Source organism: Falco biarmicus, chromosome 3 (assembly GCF_023638135.1).
Source record: "Falco biarmicus isolate bFalBia1 chromosome 3, bFalBia1.pri, whole genome shotgun sequence".
In the NCBI taxonomy this organism is placed as follows: domain Eukaryota; kingdom Metazoa; phylum Chordata; class Aves; order Falconiformes; family Falconidae; genus Falco; species Falco biarmicus.
The window spans coordinates 61,646,074-61,663,998 of record NC_079290.1 but is presented as its reverse complement, the minus strand read 5'-3'; the positions used below and the strand labels follow the sequence as shown (position 1 = coordinate 61,663,998).

The 17,925-nt window shown below is 44.7% G+C and overlaps 1 long non-coding RNA gene across 2 annotated transcripts in view; it reads right to left on the bottom strand.

The window, feature by feature from the left end:
* The window catches only part of LOC130146182 (uncharacterized), a 31,247-nt gene extending 14,964 nt beyond the window's left edge, over positions 1–16,283 (bottom strand). The window contains exon 1 of one of the 2 annotated variants that reach the window (XR_008820781.1): positions 15,659–16,283. This is a non-coding gene — a long non-coding RNA (uncharacterized LOC130146182). The remainder of the gene's footprint in view (positions 1–15,658) is intronic. The other variant, XR_008820782.1, reaches the window with a different exon arrangement.
* Between the last annotated feature and the right edge of the window lie 1,642 nt (positions 16,284–17,925).

The window sequence follows — 17,925 nt, the reverse complement described above, 5'->3', positions numbered from 1 at the left end:
AGCAATAAAAAACATTTAGCAGTGTTAGGAAACAAGTAAGAATAGGCAGAGAGACCTGGGATGGTTAAAGGGAGAGCTACCTGCATCTTCAACTACCTAATAAGTGGCTGTAGAGAGGATGGAGCCAGACTCTTCTCCAAGGTGTGCCATGACAGGACAAGAGGCATCAGACACAAGTTGCAACACAAGAGATCCCCATCAGATACAAGAATTTTTTTTTTTTTATATATATATTTTTTACCCTAAGGGATGCAAAAAAACTTGTGGAATCTCCCTCCTTAGGAACAGCCAAGGCTCAGCCAGACAGTCCCAAGCAAGCTGATGGAGCTGTAAGCCTGGTCCTGTCTGGAGAGGGGTTGCCCCTGGGACCTCCAGAGGTCCCTCCCAACCCAAACTGTGGTCCTACAGTCCTTGCTTCTGGGTCCCACTTTGTGCTCTGGTGGTTCTCCGAGTCCAGCATCTTGCTGTGAAACTATTCTACTTAATTTCTCTTTCCCTGAGCACACCAGACTGTTTTTAAAGACATCTGCAACACACTATCTTCTTGCTCCATCTCCTGGGGAAGTATTACTCCTTCAAACTTTATTACTGCAGAGAGTGCTGGTTGCATTTAGGATATAGCTGTTACTTCTTAAATCTGTCCAGGTGCTGATTAGAGCTGATAAAATGGCCGAGAGTGGTTTTCAACAGGAGTTAGAGTTCTGTCAAAAACAACATTTGGGTTAAGCTTTATTACTGATGAAATTCTTCAGAACTCAGCGACCAAACCAGATGCTGCAGCCCATTCCCCCAAAGCTTTACAGCCACTGCTCTTTCTGACAGTCTTTGCATGCCTCTCCCTTCCTTTCCATGCCCTGAGTGAATATTGGCTTGGAGGGTAGGAGGTGAAAAGAGGGAGGGGGGGGGGAAAAGTTATTTTTGGCTTTCAACTTTTTATGGCATTCCTGTCCCATAAAACTCGTTGGAGCTGTGCGTCTCACCCTGGGTCAGAACAAAAGCGGTTCTGAAATCACAGAGAAATTTCTTCATGAGACACAAGTTGTCCAGCTGCCAGCCAGCAGCAAGAATGTCCCAAAGCACAGACCCGCGCGGGGCCCCGAGCTGGTGAAATGCAGGCACGGAGGGCCCAGTGATACAAACTGCGTATAAACCCACTGGATGCTTAAACCCACATTCATCTCCGAGGCAAAATTCCCTTGACAGGAGCTTTCCTTGACTTGAAAGGGCTGAGCTCAGAGTCCTTGCCCCGTGCAGGGCGGCAGTCTAGACATGACGGCGTGGGCGGAAGAGCAGGGAGGCGGCGAGGCTGGCAGGACAGCAGCTGCCTGGCGCTTTCTTCAGGAGGCTCCTCCACCCTCCAGCCATCCCTTGGTACTGCCATGGCACCACAAAGCATTGGCCCTTCTGGGCCTGGCATGATACTTGTCTGAACGTTTAGCCAACATGAGAGACGCAGCATTACTACAAGAAACACATGAACCCCTCGGAATAGACACTGAATTTTATGGAGGTTGAATGAAATATAATTGCCTAGCCAACATAATTGCATGGCTTATCAAGAACTGCCTTCTTTCTTCACATCTTCAGTATCGGTAGTGCTTGTTAATAGCAAGATTAAGACTCCTAAAAAAGTCTTTGGAGGTTTTTATGGCACTGGCCCTCAACATATTGTTTAAAAGTGTGAAGCTTGCTTACTTAAAGTGCCTAACAAAGATGCAAGCCCCAGAACAGAAGTGGGTTTTAGGGAGCAGGTCCATGACATAAATTCTCAGGGTTTTTCTTTCATTTAGTTAGGTTTTTTATCTTTTTTCAAACAGAGCCACTCAAGTTAACTGAATTATCACATATGCTTCTCCAGACACCATTCAGCACCTAATCGAGTGGTAGGATTATAAATACCATGTGTTGCAGCTGTGGCTGAGCCATAGTTGTAGAAAGTTAAATTGTCTTTACAGCTTTGCACCAGTGGGATAAAGAAATCGCACCAGTGGGATGAAGAAATTGCACCAGGAAAGCAGCAATTTCATTGCACGAGACAAATGCAACACAGAAAATAAAGTTTACAGAAATTTTGGGTTATGTGAGTCATGCAAAACACTTCCCTTTTGCTCTGGTTCTTCAGTAATGTAAGGCAGAAGTGACCTCCTATCTGCTGAATTACAAGTAAAATGACAAGGTAAAATGACAAAGCAAGCAGATCCTGCTTAGGTCAAGCTGCCTGGCTCTCGCTGGGAAACAGACACAGCCTCTCCAAACCCCCAGAGATCAACCTTCACAACTGAACGAGCAGGAGATCTTACAGGAAAGCAGAGGGAAAACAGGGGATATAGATATTACTTGTGCGTGCTAATTCTTTTGAAGTAACCTTGATAGAAGAATTAAATGTAATTTAGAGAGGGCAACGTAATCATTTATGGATTGTATTGCAATAAGCAGGGGGAAAGTGGATGCTTCTTCAGCATCCTGGAGACAGAGATAGGTAACTGCCCAAAAGAGGAATGACCTGGCAGCAGGGAAAGTAGACATTGCTGGATGGTGTGTTTGTTTATTTTTAATTGGATCCCAGAGATCATCCAGCTGAGCTGGAACCCACTCCCAGGATTTCCAGAAGCTTAACAAAAAGGCTGCAACTGAGAAGCCCAGATGTCCTTTTTGGCCCATCATTTTTCCTGGCTTAGTAGAGAGAGTTGTCCATTCTCCTGGCATATTTAACTTTCAGACTTACTTCCAGAGCCGACAAGCTTGTATGGTTCAGTCTCTGTGCTCACCGCTAGCAAATACTTTATTTGCAGCTGCCATGCTCTAAGATAAACCAGATCAGTAAGACTTATGTGAATGTGAAACAGTAGAGCTAGTCCTAATTAAAGCTGACTGCAGCCCAATGCCTGTATGAAGTGGCTGGCATCATCTTGTAATGAAAACAGGAGGAAAGTGATTCAAGCACCAGCCAGATCTTTCTCTGAAATACACAAATCAACAGGAGCACTAGAGGGATGCACACACAAAAGGGATGGCAAAGAAAGGATGGAGTCCCACTATCAGCTAGGACCAGAAGGCAATGGCACAAACCAGTACCTGAAAGGCAATGATTGCATGTAGATTTGACAAGGTTATAAACAGACTTAGCTTTTGATGTCCTATACACAAGCTTATCTGAAGAAATTACATTGTACAGTCTGGTAATTGATATAATTTCAGTGAGCACAGCCCATGAACTTCTATTTTTTGGATCTCTCTCCTCACTCATGCTTAGCTTTGACCCCACTTTTGCACATTCCAGCAGCTGTTGTATTTTCCTTAGCATTCAAGCCTTCTTCAACTTTCAGCACAATGGTCTCTGATCTGTTTCAGACTTGATCTGGCAAAGAAATCCACACTGAAAAACTGGGTGCAACAGCTCCCTAAAATCTGCAGGTCTTATGAGCTTGGAGGACTTCAAGCCCTCTGCCAGGGACTCCCCAGTTTACACTTGGAGAAGTTTCAGATAATTGTACTTACATTAAATAAAATGCCCCAGAAAATGGAATAAAAAGGGAAAAATACATATACTTTTAGGTATATGAATAATTATATGACAGAAAGAGAATTGCTTTGGGTGGCTAGCTGAATTTGCTGCTGTCACAGCAGGATGGCTGGTCCCAGCTCAGCCGTGGCCATAAGGAACTTGCTGGCCTCAAGGTTCTTAAAGAGGAACACCATGAGAATTGTTGTAGGAACTTTGTGCTATCAGATAAAATGCAGGGGTGAGGAGGGAAGCTCATCTCACTTCTTAGGGAAGAAGTGTTAACAGCAGCCTTAATTAAGAAGAAAGTCAACAGTATGGTAGCCTGCAGAGGTGAAGTCCCCCTCCATATCTTCTCATTTGTAGCAAAGTCTGAATCTATGCAGTCTCTCCCGTTAGATACTGCATGTAGCCACTGCCATGGTTTAACCCCAGCCAGTGACTAGGCCCCACACACAGCCACTCACTCACTCCCCCAACAGTGGGATGGGGGAGAGAATGGGAAAAGTAAGAAAACCCATGGGTTGAGATAAAGACAGTTTAATTGGTAAAGCAAAAGCCACGCACAGAAGCAAAGCAAAACAAGGAATTCATTCACCACTGCCCATCGGCAGCCAGGTGTTCAGCCACCTCCAGGAAAGCAGGGCACCATCAACACCTAACGATTACTTGGGACGACACCATCAGTCTGAACATTCCCCTTTTCCTCCTTCTTCCCCCACCTTGATATGCTGAGCATGACATTCTATGGTATGGGGTATCCCTTTGGCTAGTTCGGGTCAGGCACCCTGGCTGTGTCGCCTCCCAATTTCTTGTGCCCCTCCAGCCCTTCTGCTGGCAGGGCCTGAGAAACTGAAAAGTCCTTGACTGAGTATAAACAATACTAGCAACAAGTAAAAAATACCAGTGTGCTATCAACATTATTCTCATTCTAAATTCAAAACACAGCATTGTACCAGCTACTGAGAAGAAAATTATCCCAGCCGAAACCAGGACAGCCACCAGGCAAGAACACAGAGATTCACAGCTGTGTATAGCATAGCTTGGGAAAACACTTTTATAGCTTAGTCATATGCACAGTGTGGCACCCTGTGGCATATTTGAGTAACGCTGCATTAAATAATTGCTATATCTGCTAATGTAATGCATATAATTGTATATATTACATAACTTCACACATATTGCATATATGTGGTGTATAGCTTCGTTACATTGGCAGGTTTATAGCATGATTATTATTTTTTGTTCAGCAAAAGCAGAACTTCAAGTCATTTGTGATGAAAAAGGAAAATCTTTGATGTTTCCTCAAGAGAGATTGATTAGGGAATATTGAAGAATATAGAGGATGGGCTGAGTTGATACTTGGTAGCTGGTCTCTTTTATTAGGTGAATCCCAAAGATGAGCAATTCAGAGCAGTCCTCCTGCTCCAGTGATTCAAGACAGCAGTGCAAGGCAGTTGGTTCCACCCAGACCAGCGCAGCAAGGTACAGGTACTGCACGGAAAGACTGCAAGCTGACAGCGTCCCACATTTGCTGCCTTTTCCAAAAGTTGTAAACATCACAGAGACACATGTTACCACTCATTCTTCACGTGAAAGTTTCAGTCTCCAGGGGCAATTCCACAAGCCTGCCTAGAGTCCCCATAGCCATCTCTGCTTGGAGTCTCCAGTCCCACAGTTTCTGGTAGCCACAAAGCAGTAACAAGGACTCTGCACAAAGGCAAAGTTCAAAAATCTCCCATCATACCCGCGACAGATTTGTTCCCCTTCTTCCCTGGCAGTTAGGGCACATAAGCAGCTACTCAACTGTGCCATGCAAGGCAACATGCCCTCTCCCCAGGATGGTTCAAGCCCCACTATGATCCAGCTGGAGAGAGCCACAACACCTTCACAAGACCCAGACAAGCTCAGCACAGTCTTGGACCAAGCAAGCACAACAGCCAGCTTTCCAGCTGGCCTCAGGTTTAACAGGAGGCACTGCAGCTGCAAGAAAGGAATTGCTTGCTGAATAAAATATAATGCTTAGATTAAAAGAAGTCAGTTGAAGCAAGGCAACAAAGCCAGCCTGTGCAACAGTGGCTGTGGAACAGCTTGGAACTGATGGATTACAAGTCTGTTCTCATGAGCCTGGTGGCTATACACAATATAGGATAAAAGACCACTTGCTTGCAAACATCACTGCAAATGGGAACTTCATTAGAGCGCTCTGCCATGTTCTTGGTCATATTATAAGCAGGACTGCTGTTAACACTTCTTCCCTCAGAGGAAAACAGAAAAACAAACCAAAATATCCCCTCAGTGTTACTACTTTAATGCAGAACTACAAACCACATCCAGACAGTAACAACACACACATTTAAATGATACTGAAATGCACAAAGTTGTCATCCAAAAGCAATTCATGTAAAAACATTAGCTTTTAGTTTTCACACCAGTAGGCATTAATGACTAACATCTTCAGGTTTAAAAGCCTAAAACAAGTGATAAAAATCAGTCTTAAATAATATAAGCCAGTTTCTCTGGAGAATAAATTACATCAGTTCAGCTTCCTACATATAATTAGTATCTACATGCACTGTGGCCCTCTAATAGAAATGACTGCATACTCTGAAGATGTTCCAACAATAAGTAGGAAAGGGCTTCCTCCATTACAAATTATATTAACAAATATTAGCGCATACCACTCATTAAGTGGCTGATACAGGGATGTTATGTTAAAAAATTTACAATAAAAACTTTCAGTAGGTAAAAACTTAACTTCTACCTTCAGCATATACTTGACTACTCCAAAGTCTCATTTAACTTTGGTAAGGGCTCCATCAGCTTGGAAATCAGAGCTCCAGCCTTTAAAGATAACAATAAATAATTAAAAATAATAATAACTAAAAAGTCATAGCTACACACACAAAAGATGCTGAACATCCTGTATAAGGAAGAAGGCAATGAAAAAGCATAAGCCTGCTGACAGCCGTCTGCACAAAGGCAGCTTCACATGCCTCATGTAATCAGTAAGATTTAAAGATCAGTAATGTAACTAAGATTTAAGGTGATCTGTGAACATTCAAAGCAATGCTTAACTGCGCACTGTACTGCACTCACATGAGTAAACTCTTTCATGCAACCAAACCAAAGTGCTTTAAAGGATTCCCTCCCACCTCAAAGCAATTCTCCAGATACTATATGGCTATGAAACACTTTCAGAACAAAATCTTCTTGAGTTTTTTTAAGTGTGAAGAGATCACAGGGCTCTCCTGGGACTCCTCTTTGCAGTAAAATTCAAATATCTATTTTTCCTGTTACTGGTGTGTCCACAGCATTAGCATTGTAACTTGGATCTGAAGCACAGGACTGAGGACAGCATCTCCCTCTTACCAAACTCCAGTGTGCATTACGGGGTGGGTTTGTAGCACATGAACTGAATCCTTGTTGTATGAAGCTAATGCAGACTGCAGGTACACATTTAATGTGCTAGGACCACTTATGGGCAGTTCAGTCCCTGGGATCAGACCTCTTTTGCCTTCAGCCCTTTTCTCTCTGGGCAGGAGCTGTGACAGTGTTGACCATGGAGAAGTACAGAAGATCCACAGGGCCAGGCTAGAGCTAGGTCACTGCAAAACCCAAACCACACATGATATCAGTGCTAGAACCTTGGTACTGACTGTTTCATCCCACTGATGCACCCTTACCACCCTATCCCACTCACAGGTGTGGACAGGAGGCAACACCTACAGTTATTTGAGAATATCATCACCTCAAAGCAAAAGGCTGAAATGATGCTCCAGCTCCAGCCTTTGGCCTCTGCACATTTTCATTTCTCTAGTTCTTGCTTCCTTCATCCCCACTGCCTCTATTTCCTCTCCTGGACTCCAGCACAGGGTGTTACAGATCACCAACACACTGATGGGACAACGTGACTGAGGATGGGGAGGTCCGCTGCCCTTTCCTTGATGGAAGGTCCCACAGTGCCCCTGCCTCGTGCTGTGACACCCTTGAGGAAGGCGCTCCCAGCTCCCCCTGAAGTCAGGGCTTGATTTGTTTTACCATAAACCGGTCTGAGCTCAGGACCTAGATTTTTCACCCTGTCCTATTAAGCCCTGGACAGCAACAACACATGGATGTTAAGCATGTACCTTCACCAGGGCACGTGATGCTAGAGAGAGCATTAAATGCTCTTCTAACCCCTCAGCCTAGAAGGCTGCTGGACTCGGGACCAAATCCATTTGCTTTCCCAACAACAGTAGTCTCTAGGTCGAAATACATCAATAAATCACATTCAGAGGTCTGAAACCAAGTCAGATTTCCTAAGAAACATGACTTCTAGAAAGAAAGAAAATTATTTTCAGGCTCTCGTGGCTGGAATACTTCATGGCAACATTATAGCTACAGCAAATTCCTCTGTAGGAGGAAAGATTTCAGGCAAAAATTAGAGAAAGGATTTGATTTATAATGGAAAATAAAGTTAAAACTAACAGGCCAAGTTTTGCTTACACTGAATAATACTTAGCACCTACGTAGGAAAATTCCCACTGACTGCAGTCAGAGCAGATCTGAGGCTTTAAACATGCAGTCTCCGCTTCAGCTCCGGAATAGCAGTGCTAAAAATTAGGTGTCAGACTGGGACATGCCCTTCCGATGAGAAAGGGGGATGAAAGAGCATGCAGAGCGCCCCGGCTCCCTCCAGGAGGGGTAACAGCACCTGGGCTTTGGCCCTGCAGAGGAAAACTGACTTTGCAGGTGCATTAAACACGTCTGGGAAAGGGGTAAGCAGCACTGGCAGTGCCCAAGTCGGTGTGGGAGCTGGTAGCTACAGGGAACAAGCTTGGGAAAGCCATCAGGGACTAGTCGAGCCAGAGTGCTCCTAGGCTGTTGGGTTTAAGCCAGACCAGCGAAGAAACGGGCAAAACCTGCACTTTGCTGCAGGCAGAGATGGTGGGTGACAGACTGCCTTCTGCTGTCAGCCATGTTGTGGGGGTAGCTGGCATCCTCCCCCCTCCTGGGCAAGGGAACGGAGGTCACGGTCCCACCCTAGGTGAACAAGGCCTAAAGGGAGCAAAGCTTTCTGAACAGGATCCAGCCCAGCCTCATTGCCTGTTGCCATATCTGTACTCCAGTTCGCGAAGCAACATCTACGTAACGTGTGCTCCGAGAGCGAAGCTGCCATTTGTGGCCTCCGCGGCCAAGAAAGCAGACAAACCTGAGCATCTGTGTTTGCAATCTCCACTGCTCCATATAAGACAAGGTCAGGCAGAAAACATGTGTTTCGTATTTGCAAATCTGAATGATTTATATTAGGGGAGCAGGGCTGGACTGCATGCAGCCTCTAGGTTGTTAAAATTTAATTTACTAATCAATTACTATCAGATGCTAGACTTCTTCAGCTGCCCCATATGAGGAGCATAGTTTCTCAAAATACCCTGTCTTGATTTCAGTGCTGTATCTCCTTCCACGGGCTGGAGAGAGGTGACATGAAGTGGGCGAGCAAAAGAAAAGGACCGTTCAGTCCCATGAGGTCACATTTTAAATCAAGAGAATCCACCAGAACATCATCTCCCCATTTCTGCTGGTCATTTGGAAGATGACATCCTTCTGCCACTTATCTGCACAAGGTAGCTTTACCTGAGGAAATAGTTGCATTAAAATGCATGGTACCCCTCCCACCTCAAGGGAGCAAATCTGCAGGAGACTCGGTGTCCCTAGCTGCACTGTCCTCATTTTGGCTGGACTGCTTCTCCACCATCACTCCCAGTTTAAAACATTTAAAACATCATAAATGCATGCCTCTCGGCAACTAAATGAACTAGGATAAAAGTAAAGACAGAGGCAAGACTATTGCTGACAGGCATCCTTCCTGTTATGTGGGTTATGAGGTATAGGTTGGGTCTCCTGTGCTGTACGGCTTTGGGCTGCAGGTTCACAGATAATTCTGATCTTGGGACAATGATGTGTGTGTATTTTCTAACTTTTCTTAAACGGACATACTGAAAACAAACAATTCAGATGGCTTACATGAGCCAGAGACTCTCAAACACAAACTCGAAGCAGCTCCATGAACATCACATGTTTCACAGCTTACACTCCCATCCTCATACACATGGCAGCTCCCACACAGTCCTAAGAGTCTGTGGGTCTCTTCAAACCTCAGGAACACAGGAGACCCACCGCTATCCTTTAAGCTGGATTAAAGAAACCCTGAAGGTCTGCAGATTTCTTGTGGACACAAGCAGGTGACAGCTGAACAGCTCCTGTCTTCACCCCCTCAAGGACGGTGGTGTCAGGAATGCTGCAGTACAGTGGAGATCTGCCTCAATATTAGTGCAGAGCTGATGTTATGCTGCCTCCCCATCATCAAGCAACTTGCCCCTCTCAAAGGCACAAGACAGTACTGACCATTCTCAGCAAGACTTCACCTATCCAGCTTGGTACTGATGACACGAGGCCTGTATGAATATCAAAACTCATCACAAAGGACAAAAGATATCCCAAAATGTGTTTGCGGAACATGTTCTCCTTTTGAGAAATAAAGGAACAAGACAGTTTTCAGAGTCCCAACTCCAGTTATATGCAGTTCAGCGTACAAACATCAACACTAGCATTGGTTGAACATTTTTTTTAATGTCCTCTGTTAAAATTAGCTCTGTTCTTGGTTAGTAAGTCACGCATGAAATGATCCTGGCTTCCCTTTAAAGTGGTAATCAGAGACCAATAACATTTTGAAATTATGGGTGAATTGCCAGCTCTTCTCTCCAACTCTTTGCTAATCTGCATTTTGGGTGACAGGTTCCCTAGGAATAGGTTAATATTACTACACTTGGAATAGAAGAGGGAAATATTTTAAACTGGGGAATAATCAATCCAGTCCAAACCTTCAGATGGAGAATCACTCAAATTAAGATTCATGAAACTCTTAGAATTCTTTTTTTTTTTCCAACAAATACCCAGCAGGTCACAGGCAGTTGGATAACTAGCCCCACCATGGTAATTTATGAGACTGTCTCATAAGTTACAGAGCTGAAGTTGGGGTTGGGATTTTTTTGGTTTGTCTTTTTTGGGGTTGGTTTGTTAGGGGTATTTTGAGGTGTTTTTTTTTTTTGTTGTTGGTGGTGGTTTTTTTTTTGAGGAGGAGGGGCAGGGGAAGGAGGCAAGCAGGGGAGGAAGCCAAAAAAATGTCAGACTCCAGGTCTTCAGGAGTATTTTAATGCCATCAATTACCTAAGGACTGACTGTAATAGACAGTGTATCAGATTGTGCTACAGCTTTCAATGCATAATGATCAGAGGTGTTTTTTTACTATTTCTAAACTCTAATGCTTCAGATATGTTTATACCTTTCCAGGACACATCATTCAGTGCTGCTTTCACTAAATGCACAAGGCAAATGCTGTTGACCTGATGTTACCCACTCACTATAACTGCAGAACTACAGCAACGTTACCGTCTGGCAGATTAATTCCTACCTGGCACTACTGCTTAGAAACTGCCTAATTAACAGTCTGTTAAACCAACAGAGTGAAACATGACAATTTCTGTAACAAACACAAGGACAGCAAGCCAATATAACATCACTGGGTGTAACAGGGCCATGACCGCAATATGTGACTATAAATGCTCATGATGGAAGCGAACAGCTGACAAACTTCTGAACCAAGGCAATGAGCAGAACCAGAAGAGATGACTGCAGGCTAATCAGCCCAGCAATTAGTCTAAATCGCATCAAATTCCTATTTTAAATCCATCCTGTAGTATTATTTGGAGAGCGCTATTTTTCACGTTATTGCACTGTGGGGTTTCTGCATACTATTACGCTGTTGATGGCTTCAGCTCTGGGAACAGCTGCATTTCAGTAACTCAAAAAGCCCCAAGTGTAGTTTAAGAAGCTCAAAGACAATTTGCCTGGAATTAAATGGCCTTGACAAATGGTAGATGTTTCAACCTCCAGCTCATCCTTAGCTATATAACCTTCCTGTCCACTTGTCTCTTTTCCATTCAGCGCCTCGGCAAGCATGAGCCAGTGCTTAGATACCCTGACAATATAAGAAAATAGCTATCTTTCCAGCATGACAGGGAGTCTGTGACTGGTAAACACATACAGGAGTCTCAGTCAAGCCCTTGCCTGCGATGAAGGCCTGTCTGGGAGAAAGGGGTGAAAGCCAGAAGTTTGCAATCCTTCACTGCAGGAATTTTGGCCCGTGGGTACAGTTGGCTGCCTCAAGGCAGCGCACCTTGCACACAGCTGAGGATCTGCTGCATAATGTCTGTAGGCAAGTACATTAAGGGGAGAGAGAGTTTACGGCTTCAGCTTGACGTGCACTTGGAGAACGCTGGCTTCCAACTCATCTCCCACACTGAACTCCAGGGACATTCAACTGCTGACCCAGATCTGGAACCAGACTTCAGGGTTTGCTCCTAGCTCTGTGACTGCAACATCAATCTGGCTACAAACACTGCCATCATTATAACGTTCTTTTTTAAAAAAATCACTGAAGAAATAAAAAAAAAAAAAAAGTGATTTTCTTATTTTAGCTATTTCTTCTCCTTTCTTAAAAGTGATTTTTTTAGATATGTGTACTCGGATGTGGACAGAAGGTATGTGTACTCAGGTGTGGACAGATCTGTGCACAGACTACCACAGTGTTTCATCCTCTCCTGCTGGTTGCAGAAGTTTGACCCTTTGATTTTTTTAACTTCAGTGCAGTTGGGATGTACAGGTCCTAGGCTCTTCATGCAGCCTCTCCTTCCTACCACTGAGACCTTTAAATTAAAGAGCTCAACCAGCAGGAACAAGATTATAATCAAGAATTGTCCTAGACTTCTGCTCCAAACAACTTGATCTCAGCCTGGCTATAAGAGATTGCCAAAGGTCCACAGGCTGTCAGTCATTTATCCAAAAAAGCCTGGAACACTTTGAGAGCCATGAAGTATCACAGTCTGGCTCATGCAGCTGATACGTAACGTTGCATCCCTTAAATAAAATGAACCATAGGGGTGAACATAATTTAGAAATGGACGGGGTGAACAAAAATATACAACAGCTGTCTATGAGTGACTTAAATCTTCATCTGAAGAGAAAAATCACCGCCAGAGATTTTCAACCATTCATTTAAACATCAGGAATATCAACATATTTAAACACTACTAAGAGATGATGTTTAGGAAAATTGGGAAAAGAGCCAAAGATACAAATAACTTCATTGAAAGAACTTAGAAGACTGGCAAGAAACATAGCATTCATATTTTAAGCAATTAACTTGCATTTAACCCAACTGTCTTAAAATGCTATACTTCTGTACCATATGCCACGTGCTGTATTAGTAAGCCACACCACAGTTAACTCAAAGGAGTGTGAATTACACACTCAAAGAAAAAGAGTTTGGCGATGTATGACAGCCCTTAGAAGTCTGCTACAGAATGGAAAGTAACTGCAGAATACTTTGCATATTTTACCTTCAAGCCTTCATTTAATCTACCACAACTCCCAACATGGACATGGCCTAAACCTAATGATGATGTGTCACATTCACCCATTTATTTGTATTTGGTCAAATGTAAAACCCCAAAACAGTGACAAAATGTCAGCCTTTCTGCCACCAGAACACAGCACACCCTGGATTCCCTGGATTGCTGGCAGAGACCAGGAGCTTTCCATCAGCTCCAGCTCCATTATAGTACATTAATTTTATTACTTGTTTCTCTGCAATGAGCACAAACCAAGTTCACCACTCTGTCAACTGCAAAGCAATGGTTTTCGTAAGATGCTGAAAATGAAGCAAAAAATGGTCAAAAGGGCGAAGACCTACTGCAATAGCCCACCAGAGCAAAGGTTTGGTTTCCCTTCAGGGCAAACTGGGGGGAAAAAAAGGAAAATGCTATAGAGCAAAGCCTTCAAGGAATACTCCTGCTGCTGCAGCAAAGACAAAATACATACACCTAAAGAAAGGAAACAATGCAGCAAACAGCAAATGGGATCCCTTAATTACACTATTCATTTGCTGTACATCTGGAAACTTCACTGAAGAAATGCATTAGATCAGAGCAGTATAAATTTGGCATTAACTGAAAGGTCACCATAAAAAAAAAGTGCTTTCCCCTACTGTGTCGTGGCAAAATTGTCAATGATGCTCAAAACCTCTTTAAATCTCTGACAAAAAGAGTGGCTTGTGTAACTTACGCAAGCCATCAGATGTGTGATTCATGTTAAGGTTCTCTGTTAGTTGTCAAACAACACATTATGTCTCCAGTTGTCCCGTCACCCTTCTTCACACTTATTGTTAGGAAATCACGAGAGGGCATGAGTACTGCACTGGCTGCAACCCTCCTTGGTTTCTGCTCTCCAAGTCCACTCCTTTCCACATCACACACTGCCTCCTTGTCTCTCTATGCTTCAGTCGCATTGAATCTGTTAATTAACAGCTCCCATCTTCTGGTCCATAAAGATCAGAGTCCTAGTAGCTGTAATATCTATATTTAAAAGTGGCCAATATATTTTATAATAGAAAACCAAGACTACATGCAGTAGTTAGAATTATCCACAATGTAATCAGCTACAAGGAAAACTCAACAGGCAAAGGCTTTTCTTTTCATTTTCTTTATTTTATTATTATTTAGTTTAACTAAACTTTTTTTTTACTATTCCTTAAGTACCCCCAAAAAAAATTACTCTGAATTTCCCCCCTACAGTTTTAACAAACTATTTCAAAGTCCAGTGGAGTGATCACAGATGCAGAGTGTTTCTCCGTATCTGTCTCATGCAAAACAAATACATAGAAATTTATCCTTGAAACAGAAATATCTTTGAAAGCTTTGAAGCAATTAACGCATACCCCATTACAGTAAGCTTCAAGTTATCCCATTACTACACTTCAGTCCTGTGAAGAAACACTACTTCTGAAATATTTCATGGTTTAGATATCCATGACCTTCTAAAACAGAAATTACCACGTCATAAATGCAAGTGGAGAAAAGTATATAACGTGTATGCATTCAGGCTGCTACTTGCGTTTACTACTGTGGCCTCACGTCAGTACCAGATTTTGTTTGGATGCACTAAACCAACTATGAGGCATTCACATCTGTGCCAACATCATTGTAGCATCTCCAAGCAAAAAACCGCAGCAAATTATGTATACGTGAAGCCATTTGAGAGCCTATCCACCAAGACATCACAAGTAGTTCTGTGCTTATACACCCAAAGACAAACAAGTGACGAGTGTGTGCAGGCACATTCATGCTTTCTCTCTCAATTTCCCTCCTGCCCCCATCTCAACCACAAGAAATTGTTTGCCCCCTAACAGCTACAGAATGACACACATAGAAAAACAGCTCCCTGAAATTCAGATCGCATACCAACATGGATGAACCACAAAGGAAAACACCCCTAACCCTTATATTAGAGAATATTAAGATCTAAGGGGAAAAAAACCCAACACACAAGCCTTCTACATACACCTCCCTCTGTCTGAATCAACAGAAAACAAGGGTGCTTTCTTCTCCTTTCCAATGTTTCTTAGCAGCAGGGCTTGTCACCAAACTCACGTCTGGCATCAGAAATAGTCTGAATTATTTCAAAGCAGGTAGAAATAACTCTATGCTGTTGTTTCAAAGAAACTTTTTTTGTTAGGAATTCCCGCAAGATGCAGTATCTGGTAAGTTTGGGAGGGTAAATGTTAAGACCGCTGAAGTACCAGGATAATATCTTACTTAAAGGAAAAAAAATTAAATATACCACTGTTGCTGCATCTCTGTTATCAAAGCTTTAACATATTTTGCTCACTTAGTGTTGCTACACAGCTGTCTTGCCCTTCAAGTCTACCCAGCTTTAACCATTCACTCCTTACACCAGCTTGTGCTCCAGGCTCTGGTGCAGCTGAGAGAATCCTTATTCTTTCTCCAGCTATTCAGCTTGGAAAATCATACATTTACACAAGACAGGGAGCCAGAAAATTACTGGACGGTCGTCAGTTAAATAAAACACTTGGCACCAGTATGACACATGGGGTACCATAAGTCTTTACACTTCATGAATTCTCTGCTATATTATTACTAACACAATTACTTTGGGACAGTTGTTGAGCAGCACAGAAAGCATTGGCTAGAAAGTTGTCAGCTGCACACAAACATACAAAAGAAAAAAGTCCCTGTCTGGCTGGTGTAAGATTTTTACCTTTAATTCCTGAATTGCAGTCGGTTAATGACAGGCAAAGGATGCGATTCCCAGAATGTGTCTGCGCTCATACAGTCTCACATGGCATGCAGCAGCAGAACCTCTCCCCAGCGTGAAAAGGCCAGTCATGCCAGTCCTCATTCCTCCCGCTCTGCCTCTATGGGTGAAGCAGAAAGTGGCTTTTTGGTTTCTTTTTTTTTTTTTCTTTTTTTTTTTTTTTAAGTGCTGTCCTTTTGGTAAATTCCAGGAGGGGCCTTCTCTTCCATCAGCCAAAATACCATTGCACAATGACTGACTTCCCCACTTCTTCCATTTTCAGTTCACTTCCCCCCCCCCGCCCCCCCAGCTTGTTGATTTCTGTCCTTAACACCACATTTTGTCCATGAGGCATTTCATAAAATTTTGTGGCTGGAAGGAGAGGTGCAATTGCAGCAGAATCAGCCGGCCCTCGAGTTAACAAGTTATACTGCACACCAGCTGCTGTTCCACCTGCTCTTCACACCCCCAGCCTCTGCAACCTGGCTCTTAATCACCTGATTAGCCAGGCCCAGCTCAGAGAAGAGGAAAGAAAGGGGAACTAGTCACATCCATCACAGGTGGGGGTGGGCCCATTTATCATGTGATAAAACACTGCAGCAAAAAATAAATGCTATTTGTCCAAGTTGGGGGGGGGGGGGGGGGGGGTAGGCGAGAAGGAGATGCGTAGTAGCAGGAGGAGTGGACCTGTTATTTATTCCCAGGCATCCTGGGGGAAAAAACCCAAACCCAAACCACAGCCTGGGTTAAGCCTCCTTCCTCAGGGCCAGAGCCACGCTCCGGCAGAGCGGTCCCCTTGCCCCTGCCCGCAGCGCAGCGGGCCCCGCGTCCATGAGCGGCACAGCCGGCGCGACCACCTCCGGCAGCCAGGGCCGCCCCCCGCCCGGAGCGTCCCCCGGCAGCCGCCCCCCGCCCCCCGCCCGGAGCGCCCCGGGCAGCCCGGCCGGCCCAGGGAGGCTCCCCAGCCCGGACCCGACAGGCCGATGGGGTCCGCTGGAGCGGGGCCGTGGGCAGCGCCGAGCCCCCCGCCCCCCGCGGCGGTCACAGCGCGGCAGCCGGGCCCGGGCCCGCAGGGCTGCCTTCTTCAACAGCTTCACCGGGTGCTTCAAGTCGTGAGAAGCAACAGCAAGAACAGGGCCCCGTGCGCATGTTCCTGACCAAGTCAGTGCCCCAGCTGAGCCTTCCTGACCGCGCCAGCCGCCCCAGCCCCGGGCAAAGGCTCCCACCGCCGGGAGCCCTGCCCGCCCTGCAGCACCGCCTGGCCAGCGGGGAACCGGGCTCTCCCGATTTAGAAACAACGCAAAACCAAGGCATCGACCCAAAACAGGGCAACTAATGACAACCCAGTTTCGCTTCACGCATGCTAGGGCCGACTTCTGTCATTCCAGAAGTTTCTGTCGAGCAGCCTAAACTGGTTGCACACCCGTTACCATCGCAGCAGCGTGCACCTCGAAGCCAGGCCACACTTGTTACCACTGTTCCCATTAGACTCGGCAGATGAGCCAAGGGCCATATGTTCTTCAAATGTACGTGCAGCCCTGCGGCTGCCTCTCGCTCCCATTCCAGGCTGCAGGCTGCATGGCCGCTCCGCATCCGCGCTGGCACCCACAGCTGAAGGGCAACAGCAGCAGCTGTGAAACCAAGACCCATCAGCCCTTCGGAACACGGTCACACAGAGCACTCAGCACATCATCTCCAGCAGGTCCCATGGCACAGGAAGCGATGCGCCCAGCTCCTGGGGATGCTGCCTTGCCTCGACAGACCAGCAGCTTCAATATTAACACCTCCCCTCAGACTAAAACTACCTCCTGCTCTGTAAAGTTGTATCTACTGACTCCAATTTCATTGCCACCACTAGTTGTTGGAGTTTGGGTGGCTTGTTTTCCATTTTCCACATCCAAAGAAGTTCACTACTTTTTATAAACCTAGATGATAAAACAAGTTTTATTTTTTCCAAGAGCAGCCCAGTTCTTATCATTTTTACAGCTGCTTATTCACAGCATCTGAGGGATGCCTTCTGTCACACTGAAGAACTTCAGTGCCAGATTCTTCAGCCTCTAAATACTCAGGCAAGTTTGACTTTAAAACAGTAGAAAAGGTGATTTTTCTGCAATCATGAGGTCTTTAAAGAGTTATAGAGTTCACATCCTTAAATTGTGTAAAGATCTTGCTTTTGGAAAGCTGAAAGCTAGCTGTTTTTCAAACCCCCCCCTTTGGATCCATCTGGATAA